This window comes from Thamnophis elegans, chromosome 13 (genome assembly GCF_009769535.1).
Source record: "Thamnophis elegans isolate rThaEle1 chromosome 13, rThaEle1.pri, whole genome shotgun sequence".
NCBI classification, from domain to species: Eukaryota; Metazoa; Chordata; class Lepidosauria; order Squamata; family Colubridae; genus Thamnophis; species Thamnophis elegans.
Genome location: NC_045553.1, coordinates 31,632,731 through 31,645,701, shown reverse-complemented (window position 1 = coordinate 31,645,701; position 12,971 = coordinate 31,632,731).

Genomic DNA, 12,971 nt, shown 5'->3' with positions numbered 1-12,971 from the left:
AATGTAGTGCAATGTAGTCCAGTTTTGGATTACAGTTGTGGTTAGACATAAACAGCTCCTCCGAGTGAGGTTATGATGAGCCTAAATAGGCTTCCATAATTCAATTTATTTTTTTCTCTCTTTGCTTTTTTCCTCCTCTCCTTTTTTTAATCAACTTTTTAAAAAAAACACACATATCACTGTATGATTTATTTTTGTTATTTGTTTGTTACTATTAGTTGGACCATAATGGTATTGATTACAACAAAGCCAATCAGGGTTTCAGCAAGCATTAAATTAAATATAGGTTAATAGCAAAAGCACTTAGACTTCTATACCGCTTCACAGTGCTTTTACAGCCCTCTCTAAGTGGTTTACAGAGTCAGCATATTGCCCCCAAAATCTGGGTCCTCATTTTACCAGATGGAAGGCTGAGTCACCCTTGAGCCTGGTGAGATTCGAACTGCCAAACTGCAGTTAGCCTGCAGTCGTCAGAAGTAGCCTACAGAAGTAGCCTTCTGCATTATAACCACAGCTCTTAGTTAACATATCTCTCTCTCCCTCCATCCCTCCCCCCACTCTCTACCGTGCTCTCTCCCCCTATTAAATTGTGTCTGATTCTCAGAAATTGCCTGGACAAATCTCTGGCAAGATTTTTCAGAAATAGTTTGCCATTGCCCCCTTCCTAGGGATGAGAGAAAGTGATTGGCCCAAGATCACACAGCTAAGTTCATAACCAAGGTAGGACTACAACTCATGATCTTTCTAGCCTAATGGCTTAATCACGACAAAGTGGCTTTCCCATAGCATTCAAAAATTCTAAAACGTTCTCATAGTGCTTTTTAAATTCTAGTAGTATTTATATCCTTTCACAGTTATATGTACTACTTATTTATAGCATTTAGATTATTAAATTAATTGCAAGGTTGCAGTATTCTTTCATACTGTGTAATTTTATTTAATAATTTTATCTTTACAGTGTTTAATTCTCTCACTATGTCTTTTTATTTCTATTTCTATTGTTGCATACATGTTATTAGTTACAACTGATTGATTGATATAGAAAGAGTCATACGAACAAATACTTTTACAAACCAATATTGCAACAATTCTTTCAGAATTCTTGTTTAATCAGGATGGAAATTTAGATCTAAAAATACTGGAAGCTTAGATAAGAAGTAAGCTTACATAGTCAGTCAAGTGCTTGGATAGCTTAGTTGGTCAACTGACAAACAATTAGTTTCTTAAAGAGCCATGATGGTGTAGTAGTTAGAATGCCGTATTGCAGACTAATTCTACATTCCCATTACCAAGTGTTTAATCCTGACTGGCTCAAAATTGTTTCACCCTTCCATCCTTCCGAGGTCAGTAAAACGAGGACCCAGATTATTGGGGACAATATGCTGATTTTGTAAACCGCTAAGTTAGGGCTGTAAAGGTTGATTCAGCCTTCCATCCTTCCGAGGTGGATGAAATGAGGACCCAGACTGTGGGGGCAATATGCTGACTCTGTAAACTGCTTAGAGAGGGCTGAAAGCCCTATGAAGCAGTATATAAGTCTATCTGCTATTGCTATTGCTATTGGCATTGCAGCATACATGGAGGGCAAATATTTCCATCAGTGCTATGGTAGTGATGAACATTCTTTCCTAAAGTGGAAATTAGGGGGATAAGAAAGGGGAAGATTTCATCCTACATATTTGGGAATCTCTCGTGGAGTAAAGTTTTACATATGCTGGGACTTCCCCAGTAGCAAACAATGGTGCAATTGAGGTGAGGCATAAATATTTAACTCTGCCTGCAGGAATTTGGGTGAGGGAGAAAATATGTTGGGAAGACTCTGAAACCAGCAAGGAAGAAAGTCCCACACTCATTATGATGTCTGTGCTCTGAAGCCTTCAGAGAAATTCAGCAGTTTGTTTTCCGATGCTCCCATGATCACAATAGCTCAAAAAAAGATCACACAGGGAAAAAAAGGTAAGGAAAAAGTTGCATGTACACCAATATATCTAGATGACAGGCTATACGCAGAGGTGAGTTGTGTCTGATCAGAAGAAAACAAGATGTGCTGTAATTTCTAGGCACCACAGGATGGAGTTACAGCCTCAACTTTGAGATCCCTTTTCCCCTAGATACAGTATTAATGCTATTGTACTGTAGCTGAGATTTCTTTTACATAAAGTCATCCATATATTTTGATGTTCTTTTAAAATGACAGCCTTGGATGAGTTTGACTGATCTCAGATACAACATAGCTCTCTTTTAATGCATGCCCATTGATAGATCCACTTCAGGAGAATTATGAAGATGGACTCAGAATTGAAGATTGGAAGGAGAAAAAAAAATATTGAGTCATTCTTCAATTGCCCAACACAAGTTGTCACATAGGCTTGTTCTGAATTGATCCATATATATTGTATTCCAAATAACCGTATTGTATAGTTTTTTTAAGAAATAATTGTTTATCTGAAGACTCTTCAGTCTTTTTCTGTACAAAGCACTATTCATTTCTGATCAAATGACAGACATCTTTGGAGTATGTGTCTCTGTCTGTTGGGTGGGGAGATGCCACCTTACCAGGTCAAAACATTCTTTTCATTTTCAGTCCATTCTCTCTCACTAAAAGTTCTCTTTTCTATGGTTTTCTCTATTTCCAGAAAAGTATGGGTTCCTTTTTACCCTTCAGTTTATTTGCAAACAGTGGTACAAGAAAATCAAAACTGAAAAGGAAGTTGGGTTGGAGGCCATCTTCTTCTACCCATGATAGTTTTTTGAGCAGACAAAACCCCAAAAGTATATTCTGGTTCATGGTATAGTGCAGGATGTTTGCTTTCAGACATTGTTTTTTAAAATGCTTACGAATAATTTCATCAGATTCAAAAGCCCTTCATGATGGAGTTCTTACAAGCATAATCCTTTTAGGTCCCAAATTATTAAGGTGACGGTTTTTAATAAAAAGAATTGTCTTAAAAATACTAACACTTTTATTGAATCAAATCTCAGAAACCTGAATTTTAACTGATCTGAAACTTCATGGTTGTGAGAACTGTTGTAACTGTTTACTGCCTTAGTTTTTTTTTTAATGCAAATAAAAGTATTCCTCGGGTTTTTTAAAACTTTTTATTGTCAAGTGTGATTATTGACATGAATACCAATCACATTTTCAGACAGATAAAAACCAGGTGCTTCATTTGTGCTAAATTTGGCCACATTCAGGGTGCATGTGAAGTTGTTCTGACTTTTCTTTGTGACGATGTTGGGTTGACTGCTTTTAGAAAGTGCAGGAGCTATTTTCTATTTCATATATTTCTATCCCTCTGAAGCATCCCAGTCTGTCCACCAGGCCTGTGCAAAGCAGGTCAAATCTGATTCAAAATTGTTTCAATTCCAGAAATTGGTCGAGCTTGATGATTCAAACTGAATTATTGATTAGATCTTCGTTAATCAATGTTGGAGTAATCAATTTCTTGCAGAAGTATTTGAAGCAATGTGTAAGCATTCAGGTTGATTCAACCATCTGAAACAGTTTGTAATTGAGAAATTGTTTGGAATTGGATATTTGATTCAATCATCCTCTGATTGAATATCAAGACTGGATATTCACACAAACACATTTTCTAATTGAAGAAAGCCACGGGGCATGGATGCAATTCTCTTATGAGGGCTTCCTTTGGAATTTAATTGAAATGTGGAAATTCAGGGAAGCTGCAAATTGAAAGAGAAATTGTAGGCCTTCCTTCCTTCCTTCCTTCCTTCCTTCCTTCTTTCCTTCCCTCCCTCCCTCCCTCCCTCCCTTCCTCCTTCCCTATGCTACTTAATGAAAACAAAAAATGGATGGGCACAGATTTTCCACTTTTACTTTAATAGATAACTATGAGCCAGTCAGCACCCCCCAACTTAACTCATTCTTTAAACATAGCATTTAACAGAATAACCAAGTTAGAAGGGATCTTGAAAGTCTTCTAGCCCAACCTCCTGTTCCACTGAAGACCCTATATCATTTCAGGCAAATAGTTGTCCAATATCTTCTTTTTTTATTAAAAGTTGGTGGTGCTATCAATAAAATTCCTCCCTTTAAATCCATAAGTTCTTTTATTTTTTTCTTCCTCAGTGTCTAGTCATCTAGGGTAGGGTTCCCATCCATCTGGTTCCCTTTTCCATATTCCACTTTTTCCATTTCCAGACAGAAACCATTCACATAGATGTCAGCAGATGATTTCTTTGTAGTCATTTTTCTCTTTATTGCTTGGGACTCTACCCTCTATTTTTCCCATTTGATAAGCATCTCCATCCTTTTCATCATATTTTTCTGTTAGCTGCTCTAATTTTTCAAACATTTTCTCAAATGTATTTGATAATTTCTCTATTGCAAATATTATCTCTTGCAAGCTGACAGTTTCTCTCTGTTGTTGGAAATAAGCCATTGTTTCCATCTATTAAAACACTGCTGCTCTGACTTGGAAGATTTTTACAAGGTTACACCTAGGTTCACCATGAGATCTCTGGTTAAGGATATACTTCAAAGGAACATTTGTATAAACAAATAGTGCTTTACTTCTTATCACTTTCTATAAACAAACTGTGAGACTTTAAAGTTCCAGACCAGAATAATCAGTAATGAAAGTAAAAGTATTTTGTTTTCAATACTCAAGTTTCCAGTCTTTGAGTAGCAGTTATCTCTCCCTTTGTTGTTACAATTGTTGCAATTCTCTTGGTTCTTTTTGTATCTTTTAATATTCCAAGTTTTTAAAAAAATCAAATTCTTACATGAAAAAGAGAAGAAAGAGTTAAAGGCACATGTAGTGATGAATAGGGAGAATTTTAGTCCATAGGTTGTGAAAGTAATAGTAAAAATTTTAGGAGAAGAAAACATGATCCATTCATTTCAAACGGTTTGCATAAATTTAGTCCATGAAAATAACATTTAAAAATTAAGATAACACACTGACCAAAACCATCCAAAGCTTAATTCCGCTGCTTATTTCTTTTATTCTTAGATTTAGATTAGCTTTAAGTTTTTTATAGGCAGGCTCTTTTAAAATGGGTAAAAATTCCTCACCAGCTGTAAACACTTTCTCTTCCATTTCCTTCCATTTTGGAGCTGTCCCTACTTCATCAGCCTGGGGGCTGAGCTTTTAACACCAGCTGAGAGACCTTCTCCTGCATCAATCAGGGACTTTGCGATGTCCCTGTGATCAGCAGAACATAGTCTTCCTGTTCACCGTCTCTACGGGACGGTTTAGGTCAGATTGGACCACCCAGAAAAAAAAGTATTGGCGTTGATCTCGGTGCATCAAGATCAGGTAACCATTTTGTAACAATGTAGGCTCTTCCTCCCCAATATATTCTTAAAAAGCTCCAATGCTGGAGTACCCCAAACTTCTGGGGCAAGTTGATTAATAGCAATTTATCAAAAGCAATTGATCAGAATTAGCTTTGTATCTTCATGACAGAACAAAAGAGTTGACTTCTATTAATCCAATGGAAATTGATTATGTCTCTTTATCAATGGCAGCCAGTTTGTGACTCATCAGTTACATATATCATTTTTTTCTTCCTGAAATTAGCTACTTTATTTTACTTTTTGTGAATGGGGAAGTAATCCAAAATTCAAGATTTGCCTTTTTATTAATCAAACAGAAGCAGCTTTTGCAGGAAAAAAATCCAACCCTCTTTAAACAGAAAAAGCTCAGTTGTATTTCTTCTCACCAAGTTTTAAAATGTCTAATTTGATAGCAATTTCTAAACACTGCACCAGACAAGTAAGGATATTTAATAAAATATTTTTTCCTCAGAAATATGAGAAGTCCCTCATTCAAATATCATATCGAAGTCATTTGTCCAGGACATATACATTTGGAAGAATCAAACTGAGTTCAAAAGTTAATAAAATACTATTTATTCAACTGCTTTGGATTAGATAAAGGTAAAATAGCAATAGCAATAGCAGTTAGACTTATATACCGCTTCATAGGGCTTTCAGCCCTCTCTAAGCGGTTTACAGAGTCAGCATATTGCCCCCAACAACAATCCGGGTCCTCATTTTACCCACCTCGGAAGGATGGAAGGTTGAGTCAACCCTGAGCCGGTGAGATTTGAACAGCCGAACTGCAGTCAGCTGAAGTAGCCTGCAGTGCTGCATTTAACCACTGTGCCACCTCGGCTCCATAAAAGTTCCCCTCACACATGCGTGCGAGTCGTTCCTGACTCTAGGGGGCAGTGCTCATCTCCATTTCAAAGTCAGCACTGTCCGAAGATGTCTCCATGGTCATGTGGCCAGCACGACTAAACGCCAAAGGTACACGGAACACTGTTACCTTCCCACCAAAGGTGGTTCCTGTTTTTCTACTTGCATTTTTACATGCTTTTGAACTGCTAGGTTTGGATTAACACAGTCATATTTGTAATAAGATTACAATGTAGAGAGAAGAGCAAATAATACCAAAGCATGACTATAACTTATTAATAATTTGCAACAGGGAAACAGTATGAAATGGTCAGAGATGGGATTTTATTGTAGTTTGGAGATCCAGTACATTAGGAAAAAAAAACTTTGAGAGAGGGAGAACAAAATGACACCCCAAAGTTGCTTGAAATATTTTGAATCATAGTAAAGTGTATGACTATATGATTGTTGCAAAACTTTCATAGATTTTTTTCCCCCTTTTAATGCCTTTTTCCCACCTGGAAATGAAAACCCAACCAACCAAATGCATTTTGATAACAAAGCTAATATGGGCCAGTGATGACAGAAGGTTCATGATTCACAATACTGATTCTCAGACTGTCATAACAGTTTTTAAGGCAACAATGAGATTAAAACATTCTACACAGAGTCTGCATGTACGAGAGAAAGAAATTGTGCCATCAACTAGTTGGGGGGGGGGAGTTTTCTCCCCAGTTAAAATGTTGATGTTTTCTTGCTTATATTTTTTAAGGTTAATTTTTTATTAATATTATAGTGTACCTTTGCAAGTTACCTGGAGCCATTCTGTGGGATGGTGGTATGCATGGATAAATAGATGTCAAAACAATATTGCAAGAGAGTAAGTAGGAGGGGAAAAAATCATATAATGTACCATCAAAATTAGATCAAAACTAAATCAAAATTAGTTACATGCTGTCTAATCTTGTGAGATTGTGATCATAAAAAAAGAACAACAAAAAAGCAATAGTTGGGACCAAGAGATACCACTAAAACACCTTTAGTTACAGGAAGCAAAGCTCTAACATTGTAACCAACATTTCAAATTGGAATACTTCTTTCCATCTGCTCAGAAACAAGAAATTGCCATTTTTCATCTGAAAAACAAGCTAAAAGTAGAATATTTGACTCAGTCATAGCAAAACAGAAAGGTTAGAAGAAAATGAATCTTGAGGCTACTTTAATATGGGGAACTCAACTACAATGCATTTATTTTATTGAATTGGAACAATGTTGAATTGGAAACATATTGCTTACTCAAGGTCAATTGTCTGCTTCTTCTGGGCAAATTGTAAGACAAGTATTTTATCTATAACATATAAAAGATTATTGAGTTAAAATATTCTGCTTTGACCCCCTAGGGAAACTAACCAGTGAATTGGTTATTAGTTTTCTTCTTTTTTTTGGTTGAAATGTTTTTCAAGTAAACCAGCTCCTATTGCACAGATTGTATCTGAATAAAAATATCACTTGATAAATACGGGACCATTGTGATTGTATGTCCTTTATTGAAATATACATATTCTCCTTTGCTGAAATTGAAAACACAGTACGAGTCTTATATAAAGCACTGAAGCAGAAGCATTAAGGCAGAATAATGGCTAACGTGATTGCTGTGCTATCAAATCATCTGAGACTTTCTTGGTTTGTTTCTGCTCCATTGCATCTGACAGCAGTTGAGCTTCTAGCAAAGAGAACAGAACAAATCCATTGTTTGAACTCAGTGCTGAACTGGTGGCACCTACGCAGCTTTATGAATGAAGGTTCATCTTGTTACAATAATCAAGCAATAAGACAAGGAGGATTTTCTTTTCTATCATAAACCTGTTGACTATCAGCATTCTGGAATTTTTTAAAAAAAGGGAGCAATTGAAAATTGAAAGTATATATCCTGAATTGAACCACCTGAATATCATCAGCATTGACAAAATCACCACCAGTCAATTCCAAAAGGCAGCTTTACTCAGAACCGCTTATATCACAAGTGTCAAACTCGATTGTGACACATGATATAGCATGGCAGGGGTTTTTTGTCTTTGCGGAGCTGGGGTGGGCATGGCCTGTGCATAATGCATTCAGCCCATGGGCCACTAGTTTGACACTCCTGGCTTACACCCTACAATGTTATCTCTAACACCATCAAATATCCACACCTGCCTATCTCAGGTCCTTGGATAGGTGGACAAAAATGGCAAATCTAATCTGAACATCTGACTGTGCAATGAACCATAATAATAATAGAGCATTAGTTGGAGATTTTCTCCAACTATTATTTAATTTATGTGCCTATATAATGAGTTCCATATACTTTTGGGATGTTATCATAAAACTGCCTACAGTAAGGGAAGAATATATGGTGCTGCGTTACACTCTGTAGTCCTGCAAAGTAATTAGAACATAAAAAGCAACTGGAAGTCAGGTATATATTTCAACTCTCTTCTCTATATAGAGCTCATCAGCATCAGAGGCAGTAAATTAATGCTGACTCTTTATTATAAGATTAGTGTACAATGTAAATGCTAATGGCAAGTCAATTCTGCTATAAAGCCTAATGTGGCCTTCTGTATAGGGGACACAGGAGTCATAAACACATATGGTATATAGTAGAAAGAGAGAAAGACTTATCCAATATTAAATGAGTATAAAATTAAGGAAATTATGATCATGTAGATTTCAACTAGTTCAATATCATATACCACATTTAATCCTTAATTGTGATACAGACCTATGCTTAGCAGTTAAGCAATAATATAATTCTTTAAATTAATCATTTGTCAGTTTGACTAGTCACAGTCAATTATTACCAATACAGTAATAATAAAAAAAACTATAATAAGACTTTTAATTGAAAATTATTTCATGTATGAATGCCATGGAAATTTTACTGTATTTTCAATGTAACTCTTTATTAAATATAAAAATATTAAAAAAAGAGAAAAAGGTTTAGGTTTTTAGGTTTTATTAGCATTTATATGCCGCCCACTCCCTAGAGACTCTGGGCGGCTTACAGATATAAAGATATAAAGAAGGAAAGATAAGGATAAATAGACAGACAGACAGACAAAAGGTGAGCAACAGTATAGATCAAGAATAGGCAGGAAAAAACCAGAAATATTTAAAGAAGGAACTTCCAAACTTTGCAGCAGTTTTGAATCAAGCAATTTTTGCTGTATTTATTGTAAGCTACTTATAACTGATGCCAACAGTAAAGTGACTGGAAGAGATGGCATACAAATAAATGTATGCAAATAATGTAACAAATAATACATTACATCCAAGCTAATGTTATAAAGTAGGGCATAATGTTATGGCTTGGTTCACTCAAATTCTAAGGCTGGACTAGCTGGCATGAATTGTCTGGACTCCACAGTATACCAATACATGTGTTATGCACTAACTAAAATACTTTCCCTTACCATAGCTTGCTGTATGAATCCATTATTTTCATTTGAGGTGGTGATAATATTTTGCTTAACTAGCAAGATTTTGCAGCACTGAAAGAAAGTTATGGGGGTGAAGTAAGTTGTTTTCAGGAAAACATCTTCATCACAAAACAATAAATAATGGAAAATCTGCAGACTACCTTTCTTTGATTCCATCAAAACTTTTCTTCTTCAACCCTCTTGCTTTAAAATAATATAAAGATAGCTTAGTGATCCACACCCCTACAGTTCACATGCATATTATATGTTTGGGTGGAAATATATATTTATCTTTGTTAATTAATTTTGAAAAGTAATTTGAAAGACTTCTCAAACATTTGACCATTAAATAACATCACATCTGCTAGAGAAATCTTAGGTGGAATGTACATTTTGTTCTTGCTTGGGAAGAAGGCTGACACAATTCTTAAGTCTAAAATACATAGAGGCAGCCAGCATGCAACCAGCATGCAGTTATAATTACCTGTCAAATAACATGCCATTCAATCTAAGAAGGAGGGGGATATTGCTCTATGACCTTACAGAAACTTTCTTGTAAGCTGCAATTTTGAGACCTTTCAGTAAATAACATAGATTCTAATGTTAACCGAACTGGTGTTATGCCATGGTTAGGGAAAGATTTCCAGACCAGTAATTTCATAAACTAAAAATCATAGAGCAGAACAATAGCAAAAGAAAACATGCTTGACCAAGAACACAGGATCAGATTTTGTAAGTAAAGGTAAAGGTTCCCCTCACATGTATGTGCTAGTCATTCCTGACTCTAGGGGGTGGTGCTCATCTTTATTTCAAAACCGAAGAGCCAGCATTGTCCGAAGACATCTCCATGGTCATGTGGCCGGTATGACTAAACGCCGAAGGTGTACGGAACGCTATTACCTTCCCACCAAAGATGGCCCCTATTTTTTTCTACTTGCATTTGTACATGCTTTCGAACTGCTACAATAGGTTGGCAGAAGCTGGGACAAATAACCGGAGCTCACTCCGTTATGCAGCACTAGGGATTCAAACCACTAAACTGCTGACGTTTTTGATTGACAAGCTCAGTGCCTTAGCCACTGAGCTACCACGTCCCCTTCAGATTTTGTACTTTTCCAGTGAGAAAGAACTGTAGACTGTCAGAAGCGCCTCACAGGTTTATCACAACTAGATTTTCAAAAGTATTTCAACTAGAAAGAGGCAATGGTTAAATTGTGTATTTTGAAAACACAGGGTCAGTAGAGGAAGAAGTAGAACCACTTTTTGTTCAGCTCGCAAAGGAATAAGATTCAGATTTTACATTATGTTATGTCCCTCTTTGTTTGATATGTGCCAGCAAGTCATTTTCTACTCCTAGCAAACACATGGATTTTTCTCTATGTCAATCTATCCCCAACCTATTGTTTCAAGTCTCTCAAAGGTGCCATTATCACCACTCTGGATCCGTCTACCTCCTCACTGGCCATGTCTTCTTACTTCCACTTTTCCCAGCATTAGAGCCTTTTCCAGAGAGTCTGGATCTTCACATAATATATCAAGAGTAAGATACCTGGAGCTTGGTCATAAATGCCTTGAGTAAGAATTCTCGGTTGATTTGTGAAGTGGGAGGATTTCTGAGGGGTCCTTGATTCTCTCAGAGATTGGTTGTTGTTGGTTTTTTTGCAGACATTTCATTATCCAAAGTAAATAACATCACCAGTGCTTGTCATCAGAACTAATACTGATGGTTTTACTTAGTTTGGGTAATGAAAAGTCTGCACGGAAACAACCAATCTCCGAGAGCACCAAGGACCCCTCATTTCAACCCTGAGCTACAAATATTCTCTTGTATGGGGGGTGGGTGGGTGGTTCTCTATTACTACACAGTATATTTCCTGTGTGGTGTTTTCAATTACACCAGAAAGCATTGCAATTTATTTCATTGAAGAACATATTGCTTCCCAATGATGTTTTGTTTTAAAAGCACCACATGACCAGTTTTGTCCTACTGGGATTATCCATAGTCCCCATAGGATGAAACTGGTCACATTGGGCTTCCTTGCAGACCAATTAATTGAAATGTGCACTCATGATATGCGCTGAGTACAAACTATGGTGGGTATATGTACAGCTTGCTTTTCACATGCCCTGATGGTGGTAGCAGAAATTTTAGTCCAATATGTAAATTATATTTGGTTGATCTTGAAAAACGATGTGGGCTCAGATCTGGGCAGGTTAGACGACAAAACAACTCAGAAGAAATCAATAGAAAACCACTTTTTTATTACCAGGAAAAAATGCAGTCTTTTGGTCAAATCAAAACAGATTTAACTTTTATAAAACTGTGCAAAAGAGACAGAAATTTAAGCCAAGCTAGAGATGAGAAAAATCATATAATTTTAGATTTAGCATCAAGGCTAGTCAGATTTACATATGAGGGAACTAATATGCCTGGACACTTCAGCTCAAACTACATTAATCTACATATTTTGGTCTAGCATTCTACTATTGGAAAGCTTTTATGATTTACACTGTTCAGCCCCAGCAAGTTTCAGAGTCTAACATTAGGTTAAAACAACAAATGAGGGTTGTCCCATGAAAAACAGGACACTTGGACTCATTTCTCCAGCAACTTATAATTAAATAAATGCAAAAAACATACTTTCATGAGAAATACACTGAAATTTTATCTTATTCTTTAAAAAATGAAATGATAGTGATGATGACCATGAGCTTTTTTGATGGCACATTAAATTTCTTTTTGCAATATATCCTCCCTACCTTCACTTGCCCCTCTATACTTGTTTCAAGTTTCAATTTTATCCAGTAGTACAATAGAGATGGCTTTAGGTTTACATCTTTTCTTTTTGTCACTTTCCCAAATGCTAATAAAAAGGTCAAATTAATTGTTACCTTTTTTTCCCTTGACCTCACTGCATTGTTTAGGCTAAACGTTTCCATTTGCTTGAAGAGAGGCAGAGATTTAGTGGAATATTAATGGAATATTAAATGGAATATTTTGTGAAGTCCAAAGTGACTGCCTCTCCTTTTTTCACTCATTGTTTTTCTTCTGCCACATTCATTCCACAGTTTTAATTTTCTACTTTAGTGCTTCTCAACCTCAGCAACTTTTAGATGCATGGGCATCAACTCTGGGGAATTCTGGGAGTTGAAGTCCACACATATGAAAGTTGCTGAGGTCAAGAAATACTGTTCTACTTCATAGAATCCAAAGTTGCTGAGGTAGCAGTTTTCATTCCCTTTTCCTTATTTTTATTTTTGGGGGGCAAGGAACAGGATAAGGTTTTACAGTTCCAAAAATAGACCAACATCTAAATCTTTCAAAAGCTCATGAAGAGATTCCCTACAGCAATCTTTCTCTCTCA